We start from the raw sequence: 18,321 nt of genomic DNA, 5'->3' as shown, positions 1-18,321 counted from the left end.
CTGATTTTTGATACTAGTGTGTGAATCAAGAGGACAATGAGTTTTCTCTTTCTCCTTTTCCTGTGATGGTGAGATATATAAATCAGAAATCTTAGAGGTCCATGTATCATAGGTGTTGCATTGTGTAGTCCTCATCCATTTCTTGTACAATTAATTTTTGTGTGAATCAAAGTTTTATGACACAGACGTGTGAATTTTGATAATATAATTTTGTATTTTTCCTTATGCTGTGAAAATCTTGGGGGATTAAATATGGTTCACCAAGTACCGTGTCCTCCAATGTCTGGCAGTTGCGAGGACTGATTTTTGATACTAGTGTGTGATTTGAGACAACCAGTACGGGCTATTAGCTCAGTGGTATAGTGCACCTTGATAATTGCATTGTTGTGTCTTGATTGTAGGGCTCTCAGTCACATGAATAGTTCAATGTGGTCATCGGATGATTCAAAACAAAGAAACCTTTCATAGAATAGCTCAACTCAGTGGTAAGAACCGCTGGATCATCACTTATTCAATGAATAGATAGAATGAAAAAAATCCAAAAAAACATCTGTCCTTTGATCAAAATAAAGATAAGCGGCAGCACCTGAAAGAACTATGCGTATTTGTGAGTTGAGCTGCACCGCATAGTGATATTAAGTTATAACTTTTTTCAAATCAGGGTAAACCAACCCACTACAAGATCTTAATGGTTTGAATTTGTAAGGTAAGTTTCAAACCTAAACCGATATTTTAGGCTATTTTCAAGGTGAACTTTGGGGGGCACGGTTACGTCGTCCGCTGTTTGATGAATATTTTTTATTTTTTTGGGGGGGCTTAAAACAGTAGATATTGGTTCCACACAACGACTACTTTCCCAAAATAACAATAAGGTTAATAATGGCATAGAACTTAAAGTTCTTACCTATTGAGGTGTAACATCTCAAATGGGATTTCATTCAGTTGAGGAGGTCTACATAACTTACATTCCATTGGAGATGCTTCCCATATCACAATTATAAATATGCTTCCATGTATACATTCCATTGGAGATGCTTCCCATAGCACAATTATAAATATGCTGCATGAGTTCTCTTGAACTCCCAGTTAGGTTGAGATGCTTCCCATAGCACAATTATAAATATGCTGCATGAGTTCTCTTGAACTCCCAGTTAGATTGGTTGCCTATCGAACCCTTCAACAAATGTCAGAACCTAACCTCTCTTTACAGGCCTCTGAACGTAGGATTTGTTGGGATCCTCTGTCTTGAGCTTAGGGGGCCAAATTTCTCCCATTTTAGTCTGCAGATGGAAAAGTAATAAAGTAAAGCAGTTGGTCATTTCCAATGTCCTAGGCATGTGTCAATGGAATATTTGCTTATATGACAACCAGAAGCTTAATGTCTCACCTTCTTTCCAGCCTTCATAAAATCTCTCCAACTGGATACCTGCTAACGAAATTGTTATAATTTATCCTTCCTTTTGCTAGTAAAAAGGTAACATGTTACTAGGATGCACAAAAAAGGTGCAAGAAGCTTTATCCAATCTTACTGATGATCTTAAATATATAGAAGCAATACAAAATACAATTTGAAAAAATTAGATAAACAGAACTGAGGTAATACAAAGTGATATAAGCATAAATGCTAAAAAATTTAAAAAAATAAAAGCAATCCAAACACAAAATACCAAACCACGGTTTAAAAACAAGCTAAACAGAACTGATGACATACTCAGTGAAATGAATATGCATGCTAAGCATATTCAAAAAATAGCAATGACAGGGCGATTTAGAGCACACACTCCTATAAGCGAGACTTATAACTGGAGAGCATCTAAAGTAAATGAAAGTCCATGTCTCTGTTAGGACCCCAACTAATATTAAGGTGGGAGGGAATCACAAACTCTGTAATTGCTGACTCACAAAAATCTTGGAAGGGATTGTGAACAGAGAGCGAGATGAGGAAGATAGAAAAACGGAGGTTCTAGATGTGCAAGAACTAGTTGACCCACCAGATATGTTTTTTCTTGACAGAGCGGAGGGTTCTGCGTGGCGCAACCAAGGAAGAAGAAGGACACAAGTGCCTAAAGAGACAAAGCAGCAGCAGCTAAACTGGTCTGGGTTGGATTTCATTCAGCGATGCAATCGTAATCGAGGAAGATGGTTACTGATGCGTGAAGGTGAGGAGGGAAGGCAAAACAGATCACAGTTGAAATTGAGTCAAGTTATATTATGACAAGTTATTTCCAGTCCAATCCAAAGAGAATGGTATCTCTGCTTCATACACAGATTGGGCTTGTAAGCCCATTCTTCAATTTGAACCAAGTGGCCCAAAAATAACTTGCACTAAAGAGAGGGTTCAATCCATACCCATCATACCAAACCCAAACTTAAACTCATACCCAAAATTCAATTTCAAATTCGAAAACATGTCCATACCTGGATCCAAACCCATACCCAAAACTAAATTCATACCGAAAGCTGTCCGAAATCCATACGCGAACCAGAGCTTAGACCCAAGGACGAACCCTACATCTTTGCTAAACCTTCAACACGTGATCAACTTCGACCCTGCCTGTGACAGACCTTTCAACCTCTCGAAGCTTGAAAGGTTGACACAATAAGTTGAAGCTCCTTGGGTCTAAGCTCCTTAATCAACTGCTTTAACCAGATTAACTCACGTAGCAATTGGTTAAACCATGATACGTGGGTTGTTTCTGTTTACAAAGATGAAGCTCCTTAATCAACTGCTTTAACCAGATTAACTCACGTAGCAATTGCCATTGCACGATACTCAGCTTCTGCACTAGATCGAGCAACAACAAGTTGTTTCTTGCTCTTCCAAGAAATTAAGTTTCCTCCAAAGAAGACACAATAACCGGAAGTAGAGCGCCTGTCTGAGGGTGATCCTGCCCAATCAGCATCTGAATAACCACAAATTTCTGTATTTCCCTGATCAGAATACAACAAACCTTTTCCTAGTGCTCCTTTGATGTATTGGAGGATCCTTACAGTAGCATCCTAATGAGAATCACAAGGGGAATCAAGGAACTGACTAGCCGTACTAACAGCAAAAGAAATGTCTGGCCTAGTCACAGTAAGATAATTGAACTTCTCAATTAGCCTCCGATAACGACCAGGATCAGATAATGGCTCCCCCTGTCCGGGCAATAATTTGACATTGGGATCCATGAGTGTATCAACTGGTTTACAACCCAACATACCAGTCTCTTCTAAGATATCTATGGCATATTTCCTTTGACAGATAGAAATGCCGTGTCTAGATTGTGCCACCTCAATTCCCAAGAAATAACATAGCTTCCCAAGGTCTTTTGTTTGAAATTGACTGAATAAATAGTTTTAACTGACGAATTCCAGCTTGATCACTTCCAGTGAGAATGATGTCATCAACATAGACTAACAAATAGATGCACTTATTAGGAGATGTGACCCTATAAAATATAGAATGGTCAACTTTGTTGCGGATTAAACCAAAATCCTGAACAACAGAACTGAAGCGACTGAACCATGCTTGAGGACACTGCTTGAGACCATATAAGGATTTACGAAGTCGGCACACCTTCCCAGACTCCCCCTGAGCAACAAAGCCAAGTGGTTGCTCCATGTAAACTTCTTGTAAATCACCAGGAAGAAAAGCGTTTTTGATGTCAAGTTAAAGGAGTGCCCAGTGATGAACAATAGCAAGAGCAAGAAACAGGCGAACCGACGCCATCTTAGTGACCGGAGAGAATGTGTCACTATAATCAAGGCCGAAGATTTGAGTAAAACCCTTGCAACTAAACGTGAGTTGAGACGATCAACATGGCCATCAGGTCCAACTTTCACAGTAAAAACCCAGCGACAACCAACTATAGACTTCTCTAGAGGAGTAGAAACAAGATCCCAAGTGCCATTGGAATGAAGTGCAGTCATCTCATCAAGCATCGCTTGGCGCCACCCTGGATGGGAAAATGCTTCACCTGTGGTCTTAGAAATAGAAACAGAAGAAAGACTAGAAACAAAGGTGAAATGAGGAGTACAAAGACGGTCATAGCTCAAAAAAGTATAAAGAGGATAAGGGTTACGAGTAGTACGTGTACCTTTTCTTTGAGCAATAGGAAGAGCCTCTGGTGAAGGATCCGGAGGGGAAGAATCAACTGCAGGGGGCAATGAGTCAGCAGGGGTCAAGTCGACGAGAGGCACAGTTTTACGACGCTGATAAGTGAGAATTGGACGTCCCTCAGGTATGGAAGCAATATGTTGCTCATCTGGAATGGAGAGGAGCATCTAGAAGCAACAAGTTATAAGGAATGTCATTATTTAGCACAGATGAAGGCATACGGTTGATGAGAAAACAAGAGGCAAGGACTGCATCGGCCCAGAAGTGAAGATGAACATGCATGTGAATAAGAAGAGTCCGTGCAGTTTCAATGAGATGTCTATTTTTACGTTCGGCTACTCCATTTTGTTGTGGAGTGTGAGGACAAGTAGTTTGGTGTAAAGTACCCTGTGAGGCTAAGAAATTAGAAAAGTCAATAGAAACATATTCCTTAGCATTATCACTACGTAAAATACGAATAGAAGCACCAAATTGGGTATGAATCTCAGCAGAAAATTTTTAATAAATAGAAAATAACTCAGAACGGTTTTTCATTAAATAAATCCAGGTACAACGTGAAAAATCATCAATAAAAGTAACAAAATACCGAAACCCTAAAACAGACACACCACGACTTGGACCCCAAATATCTGAATGAATAATTGAAAAAGGAGTATCAGCTCGTTTTATTGACTCGATTGGCAAAGGAGGAGCGTATGTGCTTCCCTTGCTGACATGACTGACAATCTTAAGTCTGAAGACCGGATAAAAGAGGAACCATCTTCTGCAATTTCGAAAGACTAGGGTGACCAAGGCGACTGTGAATGAGTTATGGAGATTCAGTGAGAGAATAAGCAACTGAAGGACGAGGCACAACCAGGTAGAACAGACTTCGTGACTCACGGCCTACTCCAATCGTCTTCCCTGTACCCGGATCCTGCACAAAAACAGAATGGTTTTAGAAGGTAACAATACAATTAAGAGAGTTGATCAATTTACTAACAAAAATTTAAGTTATAATGGATGTCAGGAATGTAATAGATAGATGTCAAGGTCAATGAGGAGGTTGGACAGATTTGTCCAATCCCATGAACAGGGGCTTTAGTGCCATCAACAAGAGTAAAGGAGGGTAAATTATCAGAATACGTAAGAGATGAAAAGAGTTCCTTAGTACCACAAAGGTGATCAGTAGCACCTGAGTCAAATATCCAAGGACTAAGTGATGCAGAATGAGAAACACAAGCAACGGTGAAGCAGAGGGCTGAGACTGAGGAGAAGCCTTCTGACAAGGGTCTGGAATGCTGCATAGTCTTCAGAGGACAGAGAGACTGTACCAGTTGAAGTAGTATCCGATTGAGCTATATTAGCAGCATTAGAGGGTCGCAAGTGAGGATACTTTGTGTAGCAACGTTCCTCATAATGATCGAGTTGCTGACAATAATGACAACGAGATCGCTGACCACGTCCTCCCTGGCCTTTACCACGACCTCGACCACCTCCAATGTTCCCGCGAAAGTCAGTACGGGAAACAAGAGCAGTGGAATCAATAACAGAAGATGATGTAGGAACAGATTTTTTATTAAGGTTCAGAAGACGATGATACATCATTGATAGGTCAGGATCCCCACTGGTCAAGATAGTATCCCGGACATTATCATATTCTTCGGGATGACCAGAAAGTGTGGCAACCATACAGAGGCGTTCCACTTGTTTTTGATATGCAGAAGGATCAGTAGGGTAGAGAAACATATCCAAATATGTCTGCATCCAAGATCGACTTTTGCCAACATATGTCTCCATCTGAGTGTCAGATGATTTGCTCAGATCCATAAACTGAGACATGATAGAGTAGAACTGCTGAACATCATTAGTGGAGGTGTTTTGCTTCCTCCCACACTTCATTGCATGTTTGAAAAGAATAGAAAATATGCAAGACGATTGGATCGATAGACTGCCAAAGGATACTCAGAAGCTGGTTGTCAATCCTTTCCCAATCAGATTTTTCTTCCTTAGGAATATCAGTAGATTTAGTTGTGAGATGGTTCCCATGTCCCTGTCCAATGAACCAAACTTGAACAGAGGTGGCCCAATTCTTGTAATTAACAGAACTCTTCAGCTTTGAAGAGGTAATGGGCCCAACATTGGTGGAGATGATATTAGGGAACTTTTGGCCGGACGAGAGTGAGAATTGATCTACGAGTGAGCAGGAGAAGATGCCGCCATTATAATAAATCACAAGAGTACAAAATCCAGTGAATAGAAACTAATCTGATCGCAAATCAAGAAGAGGCACACACAAAAAGTCAGACTCACGAAGAACCAACCACAGATCTGGAAGGAGGAGGAGAGGGCGAGCTTTTCTGTCTAGGAACGGCCGGAAAAGGACGCCGGAACAATGCACACGCGCTGGTGGAAGGTAGCGCGTGAGCACCACGCGCAGAGAAGACAGGTGGCGCGTGGAGGCTGCGACGGCGGTGGGTCTTCCATAAAACTGGTTGCCGGAGAGAGAGGGACCTGATCGCAGGTGTTCTGGTTCAAAAACTTGCCAGAAAAAATCTCCGGTGGCCAGAACAGTGACGAACGGTGGTTCCGGTGGCGGTCAGAGATGCTGACGCGTGCGAAAATCAATCTGAAGGAGCTTACAGCCTCGCACGACAAAGAAAAGAGAACTCCTAAGCAGTGGGCTTAGGTTTTAAAGCGAAAATGAGGTTTTAAGCGAAAGTGAGGGTCCCCAGAACAAAAGAGCTCTGGTACCAACTTGAATATAAAATAATATGTTGTGTATTAAGCTAATACAAAGAGTTACAATATATAGAAATCCTAATGGGCTTAAGTGAGAAGCCCACACCTAATCCAAAACTAAATAGGAAAAGAATATTTACAAATAGGAAAGTAATCTATACAAATCTAAACCAAATCTATATATATTATATTTCCTATTCTAACAGGGAAGAAGGGGAATGGTCTAACAAGGAGGGCTTGCCTGATGTAAATGAAGGGATTTCAACTGGGGGAAGCATTTCACATGGAGCTGAATTGGTACTTGTAAAAAGGTTCCTTGCGCAATATAGATTACCTCTGCTTTTGGTGATCCTATATATCGGAAACCTTGTGAGGAGGGATATGGTAATTCCAGTCATTTTGAGTGACTGGCACCTAGAGCAAGTGGTGACTATGTAGCACCGATACGACACGCGACACGTGACACGACACGACACGACACTCCGACACGTCAATCTTAAAAAATTATGGATTTCGACACGTTGGGACACGTTTTAATATTAAATAATATTTTTAATTTATATAGTGTATATTTCATTTAATATTTAATAATTTAACAAAAAAATGAAACAAAATTAATAATACCCATTAACATGTTATAAAGATGGAAGCTTTAATAAAAAAATAAGAACTGGGATGAGATATATATATAATATCAGATAGAGAGATCAAATCATATTAGAGAGAAGAAGATACAACAAGAGCGTGATAGGAATTTACAACAATGATGCTGAGATGATCTCTTATCTACTTAAGGGGAAAAAAGACAAAAGATAAAATTGATATGATCAGGTGGAAGCTTTATTAATATATTTTAACTTTTTAAAAAAATAAATTTTTTTAAAAAAAATTAAAAAAAAAAATTAAAAAAAAATTACGAAAATGCCATTTGACCGTGTCGGACACGGTCAAATTCGCGTGTCGGAATGGTCAACGTGTCGAAAAAAGTCAACCGCGTGTCCGACACCGTGTCGGAGCGTGTCGGAGCGTGTCGCCGTGTCGGAGCGTGTCGGACCCGACTCTTCCTGTTTTTACAAGTGTCCGTGCTTCCTTGAGTGGTGATAGCCAAATTATTCCTATTGATTCACAAGAAAGGTCCAACTGGGGTGTTTATTGGAAGGGAAAAAAAGGAAGTCCTAGCCTTCTAGAAGTTAGGAATGAAATTAAACTTTCCCAAAATTATGGTAGAAATGGTGGCGTATTTACTAGATGGCAAGGTCATAGATCCTTCAATAGTGCTCATTATCCCGAAATTGTTAATTTCTTGAAGAATTAAAATTTGGCAAAGGTCATTGTTAGAAATAATATAATATTAAATAGCATTGTATTATTTATTATTTTGTTATTCTAGCAGGTTATTTGGGCTTGGCCCATTAGGTCATTTAACCTCTTTAAATAGAAGTCTTTTGTACAGTTCTATACACAATTGAATACAATACATTCATACATTCTAATTTGGTACCAGAGCTCTTTGTTCTGGGAATTTTCGCTTCTGCTAAAACCCTAAGCTCACTGCTTAGGCGTTTTCTCCTTCCTCTAACGCCGTGCGTCCCTCCGACTTGGTTCTACATTGTTCACGTGGTACTGTTCATTGACGTTACTGTTCACGCGGCACTGTTCACCGCACCCAGTACAGGTATTGTTCCCCGCGCCTGTACAGGTACTGTCCACCGTGTCCGTATAAGTACTGTTCACGCGTCTTTTTCCGGCCATTCCGAGACAGAATAGCTCGCCTTCCTCTCCTATTTTCAGATCTGGTCATCTCTTTTATTTTTTGTGATGGAGGGATCAGGTAATGCATCCAAAAACTGACATCATCTCCAGTACTACCCCATCCATTACAACGATGAAACTGACCAGATCTGCTACTTACAAGACCTGATCTACCTTAGTTAAGATTTGGTTTACTGGTCAGGGATACGGAAAACATCTCACAACTAAGTCTGCCGATATTTCAAAGGATCAGACATCTGAATGGAAAAAGGTTGATGCTCAATTGCTAAGTATCCCTTGGCAATCCATTGATCCGACAATTATAGACATTTTCATCCCTTTTGAGACCTGCTATGACGTAAGGGAGGAAGCTAAAAACCTCTACACAAATGACATTCAGCAGTTTTATTCCATTGTTTCTCAGATAATGGAATTGCGCAAATCACCAGAATCTCGAATGGAGACTTATATTGGTAAGATTCGTTCTTTGATGCAAGAATTCTTAGCTATGTTACCTCATGCTGCAGATGCCTCTGCATACAAGAAGAAGGTGGAGCGCTTCTTTATGGTCGTGACCCTCTCCGGTCTTTCAAAAGAGTTAGAAAGTGTTCGTGAGAATATTCTAACAAGTGCTGGGACTCCTAGCTTGTCACACACTTTCCAGCGCCTTCTGAATCTTAAGGATAAATCAACAGCTCCCACACATGTGCCAGCTACCGATTCCACTGCATTCTTTTCTCGTGCCAGTGATTCCAATTGGAATAGTGGACGCGGTCCCAGACGTGACCGCGGACAGGGTGGCCACGGACAGAGGCCTCGTTGCAATTATTGCCAGAATCATGGGCATTTTGAAGAACGCTGCTATAGGAAGTACCCTCATTTGAAGCCATCGACTACCAACTTTGCTCAAACTGATGCTATACCACCTTCTACTGGATCGGTAACTCTTTCAAGTGCTGACTATGAGGCACTTCTCAAGTGCTACTCAATCATCTCTTGGACCCTGGATAATAGACTCAAGTGCTACTCATCACCTTTGTGGTAATAAGGATCTCTTCACTTCACTTTCTTATTTTAATAACTTACCCTCTATCACTCTTGCTGATGGCACTAAGGCTCCTGCTCATGGAATTGGGGAAGCCAACCCAACTCCCTTTTTAACTTTGAACTCTGTTTATTATATACCTGGAATTCCTTTTAATTTAATCTCTATTAGTCAGTTGACTCATTCTCTTTCATGTACTGTTACCTTCTCTAAACAATCCTTTTCTATGCAGGATCCAGGTACGCGGAAGACGATTGGAATGGGTATTGAGTCACGAGGTCTCTACTATCTGATTGCACCACCTTCTCCATTAGCTTGTTCTCTCACTGAATCTCCTGAGCTAATTCACAGCCGTCTGGGTCATACAAGCCTCTCCAAGCTTCAGCATATGGTTCCTTTTTTATCCAGTCTTAAGTCTTTAAACTTTCAGTCTTGTGAGCAAGGAAAGCATACTCACTCCTCCTTTGCTAATAGAGTCAATAAAAGAGCTGATGCTCCCTTTTCTATTGTTCATTATGATATTTGGGGTCCGAGTCGAACAATATCTGTTTTGGATTTTCAGTATTTTGTAACCTTTATTGATGATTTCTCTCGTTGTACTTGGGTTTATTTAATGAAAAATTGTTCAAAATTATTTTCAATTTATCAAAAATCTTGGGTTGAAATAAATACTCAATTTGGTGCTTCTATTCAAATCTTGCGCAATGATAATGCAAAAGAATATGTCTCTTGAAGTTTCTAATTTTTTGGAGAAACGTGGGACGTTACACCAGGCCACTTGTCCACACACTCCACAACAAAATGGAGTGGTCGAACGTAAGAATAGACATCTGGTTGAAACTGCTCGTACCCTACTAATTCATATGAATGTTCCACTTCGCCTTTGGGCAGATGCTATAATCACTTCTTGCTTTCTCATTAATCGCATGCCTTCTTCCGTACTCAATAATGAAGTTCCACATAGTGTTTTATTTCCAAGAGCACCTTCCTATCCTCTACCTCCACATGTATTTAGATGTACCTGCTTTGTTCATGATCTTACTCTAGGAAAAGATAAATTAACATCCAAAGCCTTCAAGTGTATTTTCCTTGGATATACTCGTTTTCAAAAGGGGTATCGTTGCTACTCTCCTGATCTCAAGCGTTATATTGTCTCGGCTGATGTCACTTTCCTTGATCAACAACCCTTTCATTCTATCCCGTCTCAGATAACACAAGTTGATCAAGTTCTTCCTGTTCCTTGTCTTGATTTGTCTTTACCAGTTGCAAGAGACTCTCTCCCGGAGGAGCGGGGCCTTGCCTCCATTCCTGAGGACTGTCCTTTTCTCACCTATCAACGTCGTCAGACTGCGTCTCCAGCAGATTTGACCCTTACTGACTCACCGCCTACTGCTGTCGACTCTTCCCCTTCGGATCCTCCATCAGAGATTACTCCCATTTCCCTTCGCAAAGGTATTCGATCCACTCGTAATCCTCATCCACTTTATAGTTTCTTGAGTTATGATAGACTTTCTTCACCATATTTTACTTTTGTTTCTAGTATTTCGTCTGTTTCTATTCTTAAAACCACATGTGAAGCACTATCTTATTTGGGTTGGCGTCAGGCGATGATGATGGAATGCAAGTACTTCACTCCAATGGCACATGGGATCTTGTTCATGCTCCTCCTGGAAAGTCAATTGTCGGTTGTCGATGGGTATTCACTGTCAAAGTTAGTCCTGATGGCACTGTTGATCGCCTCAAAGCTCGTTTGGTGGCCAAGGAATACACTCAGATATTTGGTCTTGACTATGGGGATACTTTTTCTCCTGTTGCCAAGATGGCATCTGTTCGCCTATTTCTTGCACTTGCTGCCGTTCATCAATGGCCTTTTCTACAGCTTGATATCAAAAATGCATTCTTACATGGTGACTTGCAAGAGGAAGTATATATGGAGCAACCATCATGTTTTGTGCTCAGGGGGAGAATTCTGGAATGGTATGTAAGCTTCGTAAATCTTTATATGGCCTGAAGCAATCCCCTCGGGCTTGGTTTAGTCGCTTTAGTTCTGCTGTTCAATCCTTTGGCTTAATCAGAAGTAAAGCCGATCATTCTGTCTTCTATAGGCATAGCTCTTCTGGCCAGTGCATCTATCTCCTGGTCTATGTTGATGTCATCATTATTACTACCAGCGATCAAGTTGGGATTGATCAGTTAAAGAAGTACTTATTCAATCAGTTTCAAACCAAAGATCTTGGTAGACTTCGATATTTCTTAGGGATCGAAGTGACACAGTCTAGGCAGGGCATCTCCATTTGTCAGAGGAAGTATGCACTGGATATCCTAGATGAGACTGGTATGTTGGGATGTAAACCTATTGGTACATCTATGGATCCTAATGTTAAGCTATTACCCAGATAGGGGGAGCCATTGGCAGACCCTGGTCGTTATCGCCTATGTAGCACCGATACTGACACTGAACACGTGATACGATACGATACGACACGACACTCTGACACGTTAATTCTAAAAAATGTTAGATTTCGACATGTTAGGACACGTTTTGATGTTAAATAATATTTTTAATTTATGTAGTGTATATTATATTTAATATTCAATAATTTAACAAAAAAATGAAACTAAACTTATAATATTCATCAATTTTGCAAAGAAACATAAGATATCCCAAATATTTATATTAAACTCAATAAAATGGTAATCGTAATCCAACGAATCTAATAGTTGGAACTAAAAACTCAACACAATGCAACCTCTGAACTTTTTTTTGAATTTCTATAACGCATGTTGGAGTGTCGGGGAGTGTCGGACACGACATGTCAGGGTTTTTGAAGTGTCGGTGCTTCATAGGTTATTGCCGATTAGTTGGAAAGTTGAACTATCTTACTGTGACAAGACCAGACATCTCTTTTGCAGTTAGTGTGGCAAGTCAATTCCTTGATTCTCCTTGTGACTCCCATTGGGATGCAATTATCAAGATTCTTCGATATATCAAAAGAGCACCAGGAAGAGGTTTATTATACACAAATAAAGGGAATGCAAAGGTATCTAGCTATTCAGATGCTGACTGAGCAGGTTCTCCTTCAACAGACGATCCACCTCGGGGTATTGTGTTCTTCTTGGAGAAACTTGATCTCTTGGAAGAGTAAGAAGCAAACTGTGGTCGCAAGGTCAAGTGCAGAGGCAGAATATTGGGTAATGGGAAATGTAACCTGTGAGTTCATCTGGCTAAAACAATTGCTTAAGGAACTACATCTCTGTGAACAGCAGCCCATGAAGCTCATTTGTGACAATCAAACAGCAATGCATACATCCTCTAACCCAATCTTTCATGAGAGGACCAAACATATAGAAGTTGACTGTCACTTTGTTAGAGAGAAGATTCAGTCAGGAGAGATCGAAACAACATTTGTCAATTCCAGTGATCAACTTGCAGATGTTTTCACCAAGGCTCTTAGAGATCCCCGAATAGATCATATATGTAATAAGCTGGGAGCTTATGATATATATGCACCAGCTTGAGGGGGAGTGTTAGAAATAATATAATATTAAATAGCATTGTATTATTTATTATTTTGTTATTCTAGCAGGTTATTTGGGCTTTGCCCATTAGGTCATTTAACCTCTTTAAATAGAGGTCTTTTGTACAGTTCTATACACAATTGAATACAATACATTCATACATTATAATTGTCATATATTTGAGCTATTTGATATTTTTGAGTACATTGTTGAATTTGCTCTGGGTGCTGCAAGTGTCATTGAGGAACAACTGTGGATATGTGTCATTTATCCCAAGAGTAGTGATATTTGGGTGTATTCTGCCATGTACAATGCTACTATATCTTTGACTGAATTTTATACTTGTGCTCTTTTGGTTGCTGCAAATTATCTCATGGAAACATTAGCTGGGATTAAAGATGGGCAATGGGATCTCGGTGGAGGTTATATTGCTTCATGCATTGAAGCAGTGGGATCCTAGGGAAGGACACTCGTTTGCTAACCATCACCTTCAGGACAAGGCAAATTTTTGTGGGGGGAGTATTGTTAGGACCCCAACTAATATTAAGGTGTATTATAGAAGGAGGAGCAGAGAATCACAAACTCTGTAATTGCTGACTCAGCTAAAGTTTGTTAAGATGAAGTTGGTTAAGTAGTGGAAAGGGTGTCTGAAGGAGATATGGAATTGAATATTTGGAATTGGGACCCTTGGGAAAGTGTAAAGCCTCTTCAATTGCTTCACTGTTCTATCTTTCTTTTCGGCCATTTTCATTCTTCTCTTCATGTCATTGTGGTTCTGTAATTTTCTTATCAGTAGTTCAATTCCCAGTCAGTTGTAACTTTTTGTTTCTTCATTACATATACAAAAAATCTGGGTTTTCCAGGCCAAAAGACTTGTGTTCTGTTATCCTTTATTGATTTTGTAGTTTGGTTCTTATCAGTCTCACATTTGACCAATATGGAACTCACTCATGCGTCAACCACATGATACTGGGCCTGATCAAACCAGGCTCTATTACTCGTTGTGATGTAAAGATATCCTTTATAAACTGCGATCCTTAGACTCAAACACGGTCAATATGGGATTCATGCTTTTAAATCTCTGGGCTTTAGCAAGTGTAGTTCAATGACAGGCTAAGCTTAACATGCAGTGAGAATAACTGATAAAGGCTGAAGAGGTGCATACTACGTTCAAATACCTTTCTTATATATATGTGTATGTCCATTACTACTAGTACTACCAATTGATATGCTGTCACATTGGCACTAAACTTCATTATAGACATCATTTCCCAGGCACAAATTAGAAAAAATTGAAATTAAGATCCCTTTTAAGTCAGATCAATAAAACTTTATTGCTGATTGATGAATAAAATGTAGGTCAAAGACGAAATCATAGAAAACTAACCCTCTGTTCTCTTGTTCCTTCCCACTGCTCCTCATGTTCACGTTTTCTTTTCCAAATCTCTTTCTGTTCCTCTTCATCCCTTTTTAATCTGCCTTCCTCCTCTGATATCTACATGATCATGAATAAAAGCAAGGTCACAACATGAATCGCTTATGTTTATAATTTCTCTCCAAGCCAAATTTGCATAGGTAAGCAGTCTTCTAATGATCACACTTTCACTTTCTTATCACTGAAACTTCCCAAGTCACACCATTTTGTTTTGTTTTGCCATGGGGAGAAAGAGAGGGGTGATAGGGAGATCAAGAATTGGAGCATACCCTCATTTGCATTTTTCTTCTCCTCCATTCGTGTTCTGTTAATAGTTCTCAAACCTTCATTTTCAGCTGCTGTTGGAACTCCTCTGATTCTTCATATTGCTGCTCATATTTTCCCTGAGATGCAGAAAAGAGAGAGATGCAAACATGATACATCTTTTGAAAAAGAAAAACCAAAGGTATATTGTCCCTTTAATATTTGTAACATACTAATTTTGCATGATTAGAATCTGGTAACCTCATTATTCAATGTATTTAAACCACAATGGCACTGTGAGACAGACAAGAAGCAACAAAACACACATACAAAGAGGAGGGGAGGGAGCATTCTAAAATTATAGGTTGAGCATTCTGAACTGATCAATGTCCACAATCTTAGATATGAATGCTAGTAAGACTACACGTACCTCATCAACCAAAGACTTAATTTTTGAAGCTGTATCTTTCTTCAACTGCTTTTTCCTCTTTGCTTTAATTTCTTCTGCAAGCCACATTAATGGGAAAATAAAGGTAAGTTATTTTTGTAATATGACCCTAAATTTCTAAACACGAAGACATGTCTTTAACATAGAGATGGTGGCAAAGAGAGAGACAGAGAGAGAGAGAGAGAGAGAGAAAAGAAGAAGAAGAAGAAAAAGAAAGAAAGCTTCACCCCATGCCACAAAGTTGGGATTTTCAAGCTTCATACTTGGGCAGAGTTAGAGGAAGATTGTGAGGGGGACCATAATGAGAAAATTTTATTTGAGGGAGGCGAATTTTTTATTTATTTATTTAAATAACAGATAAACAGTCATGCTTTGAAATTACGGGGGAAGGCCCCTCTCAAGCTACACTACCCTCTGCCCCTGCTTCAAACACATATTACATTAAGCCATTAACTCCCCAACCATGACAACACAGATGTATGAGCAAGCACGAAGAACAGACACTTCTACCAAAAACTTTTACACTGGACGAGGAAATCACAGTACTTAGCAGACATAGGGTCCATAATAACGTATTAACATTATGCAAAATTGCAAAGATGAAAAAGAAAGGAAGAACATCTTTTTTTGATCTTCCCTGAGATATGAAGATAGTAAATCAAGGTTTCCCAATTATTCAGAAATCAGAATCACTTTTCTCAAAGTTCAAAATACAGAGACCATTTATGAAATAATCTGGAAAATTAAGCCATACTAACGCCAGGGAAAAAAAACAAATTTATATTAACCTTTTGCTGAACTAACTTGGCTAAGAATTTAATCTCTTTCGTTTTGATCTAGTAATAATTGCTGGGCTTTAGCTAGTGCTGCATATAAGAAAATAATACAACAAACATTCAAAAAATAAATACAAAATCTTTTAAGAACCCTTTTGCCACAGAACTTAAAATCGAAATTGATATCCACTTTGAATATGCCAGCATCAGAAATAATAAAGCATGCATATATGTACCTCCAAAAGCCTCCTTTGCCAGTGGATGCTTGCATTTATCGGGGTGAACCATCAATGACAACTACAGAAAAATAGCAAAAGCATGTCATAAGAGGCCTACAGAACAGTTAAAACAGCCCTCAGCCAGAGGAAGGAGTTACCTTCCGGTACTGCTTTTTCACATCATCTGGTGAAGCATCAAATGGTAGGTTCAGATACTCAAATGGATTCAGCTTAAAACAAGAGAGAATCCTGAGGGAAAAATTAAAGCAAAAAATTTTTGTTACAAGAACCTAACTCAACCGTATAAAAGTGAAACTACAAACTGAGGAATACATATGCTTTCAATCAAAGCCCACCCACTGCACAATCTTGCCCCTTTTGCTAGCTTCTTAATTTTTTCACCGGGATCTTTCAGCCATTTTTATTGTCAACAAACCATCAATTGCTAATTTCCCCCCCCCTTCCTTCAGATGTCATAATCACCGCCTTTCATGCTTCTCTCAACATATTCAGCTTAAAAAATTCTTTCCGTTTACAGTCAAAGGTATAATCAACATTAACACATTTATACAACATACCCAAATGCTGTGTTTTTTTTTTTTTGGATAAACCACAGGTATCCTCCACAGGAGGCAATCCTGTTCGGAACGGATTTAGGATTAAGACTTTAAACTCCTTTCAAAGATAGTATTGGGAGGATTGAACACATGCTTTCACCCCCACCTGCTCAGCTCTTATGTGCCACCCCACCTGCTCAGCTCTTACGTGCCACCCCACCTGCTCAGCTCTCATGTACCAACTGAGCTACTATCATATGGTGTTGTGTGGTTTTTCGTTGACTAAAGACTCGCCCTATTTTAATGAAAATCTAACTTAATATCACAGATTCACATCTAACTATGAAAATAAAACTCAAAAATTCAAGAAAAACAAACTACATTGCCAATTGTGTGCCTCCACACTTTCTAGCCTATGCAGAGACAGCACCACACTATCCAGAGACTAATAACTCAAACAATGCAAAATATTGGTTACAATTAGGATCACAGCTCAGGGAGCTGCATGCAGTGATCATAATCAACAAAAATCCTCCATTACATGCAGTAATTAATTATACAGGAATAAGTGCCTGAAAAATCAAATATATATATATATATATATATATATATATATATATATATATATAAACCCTAACAGAGGTAACAAAGAGCGCATGCACCAAAATAACAGAGGGAAAGAGTGACGAAAACAAATCATAATCTCATATACATAATCAGAGAGAGAGAGAGAGACCTGAGAAATTCATTGTCTCTCTCAACTTCGCTGACTTCGGCGAAGAAGTTTTTGAGAAGCAAATCGTCGTCGACGATGGTGCTTGTCTCTCCCATTTTCTGTTTCAGATTCTCATTCTCAACGCAACACAGCAACCAATTTCGCTATTCACAACCTCTCAAACGACAATTCTAACACCTTTGAGCGCAGTTCCAAACGACGTTGTGTTTTCCCTCCTGTTATTTATATTATTAATTAGTTTGAGTATCTCGGAATAATTGTATTTACAAATTAAATTGTTTATAAATTTTTATAATTAAATTTTAACTGTTAATTTTTATTATTCTAATAAAGATAAATTATTGAATTATATTTATTTATTAACTATTAATTTTCAATAAATTATAATTGTTTGATTGATGAAAATCAACGATTAAAATTTAATTGTAAAAGTTTATAAATAATTTAGTTTGTAAATATAACTTTTTTCTTTGTTTGGTATACATGATTTGTTTGTATGTTCGTTTTTTTTTAAAAAGTATTTTTAATTATAGAATTTTTTTATTTTAAATTTTTTCAATAAACTTTTAAATATAAATTATTCTGGAAAAAATATTTTTATTTCTAAAGGACAGTCATTTTGGTTAAAATAACTATTTTTTAATTAATATTTGAATTAATAAAATTGGTCCGGTTATTGATCGATCAAGGTATTGGGTTACTGGTTCAACCAATGGATCACTGGTAGAACCGCATGACCCGGTAATTATATGCAATTTTATAATTTTTATTA

At 38.7% G+C, this 18,321-nt stretch overlaps 1 pseudogene; it reads right to left on the bottom strand.

Annotated features, from left to right (window-relative positions):
* Window positions 1-951: 951 nt before the first annotated feature.
* LOC133301258 (uncharacterized) lies at window positions 952-17,644 on the bottom strand (annotated as a pseudogene).
* Between the last annotated feature and the right edge of the window lie 677 nt (window positions 17,645-18,321).

This window comes from Gastrolobium bilobum, unplaced genomic scaffold (genome assembly GCF_033153095.1).
Source record: "Gastrolobium bilobum isolate Gb01-03AN ecotype WA unplaced genomic scaffold, APGP_CSIRO_Gbil_v1 utg27625, whole genome shotgun sequence".
Taxonomy (NCBI): domain Eukaryota; kingdom Viridiplantae; phylum Streptophyta; class Magnoliopsida; order Fabales; family Fabaceae; genus Gastrolobium; species Gastrolobium bilobum.
The sequence above is the reverse complement of the archived record's forward strand: the minus strand, read 5'-3'. Positions and strand labels throughout refer to the sequence as shown.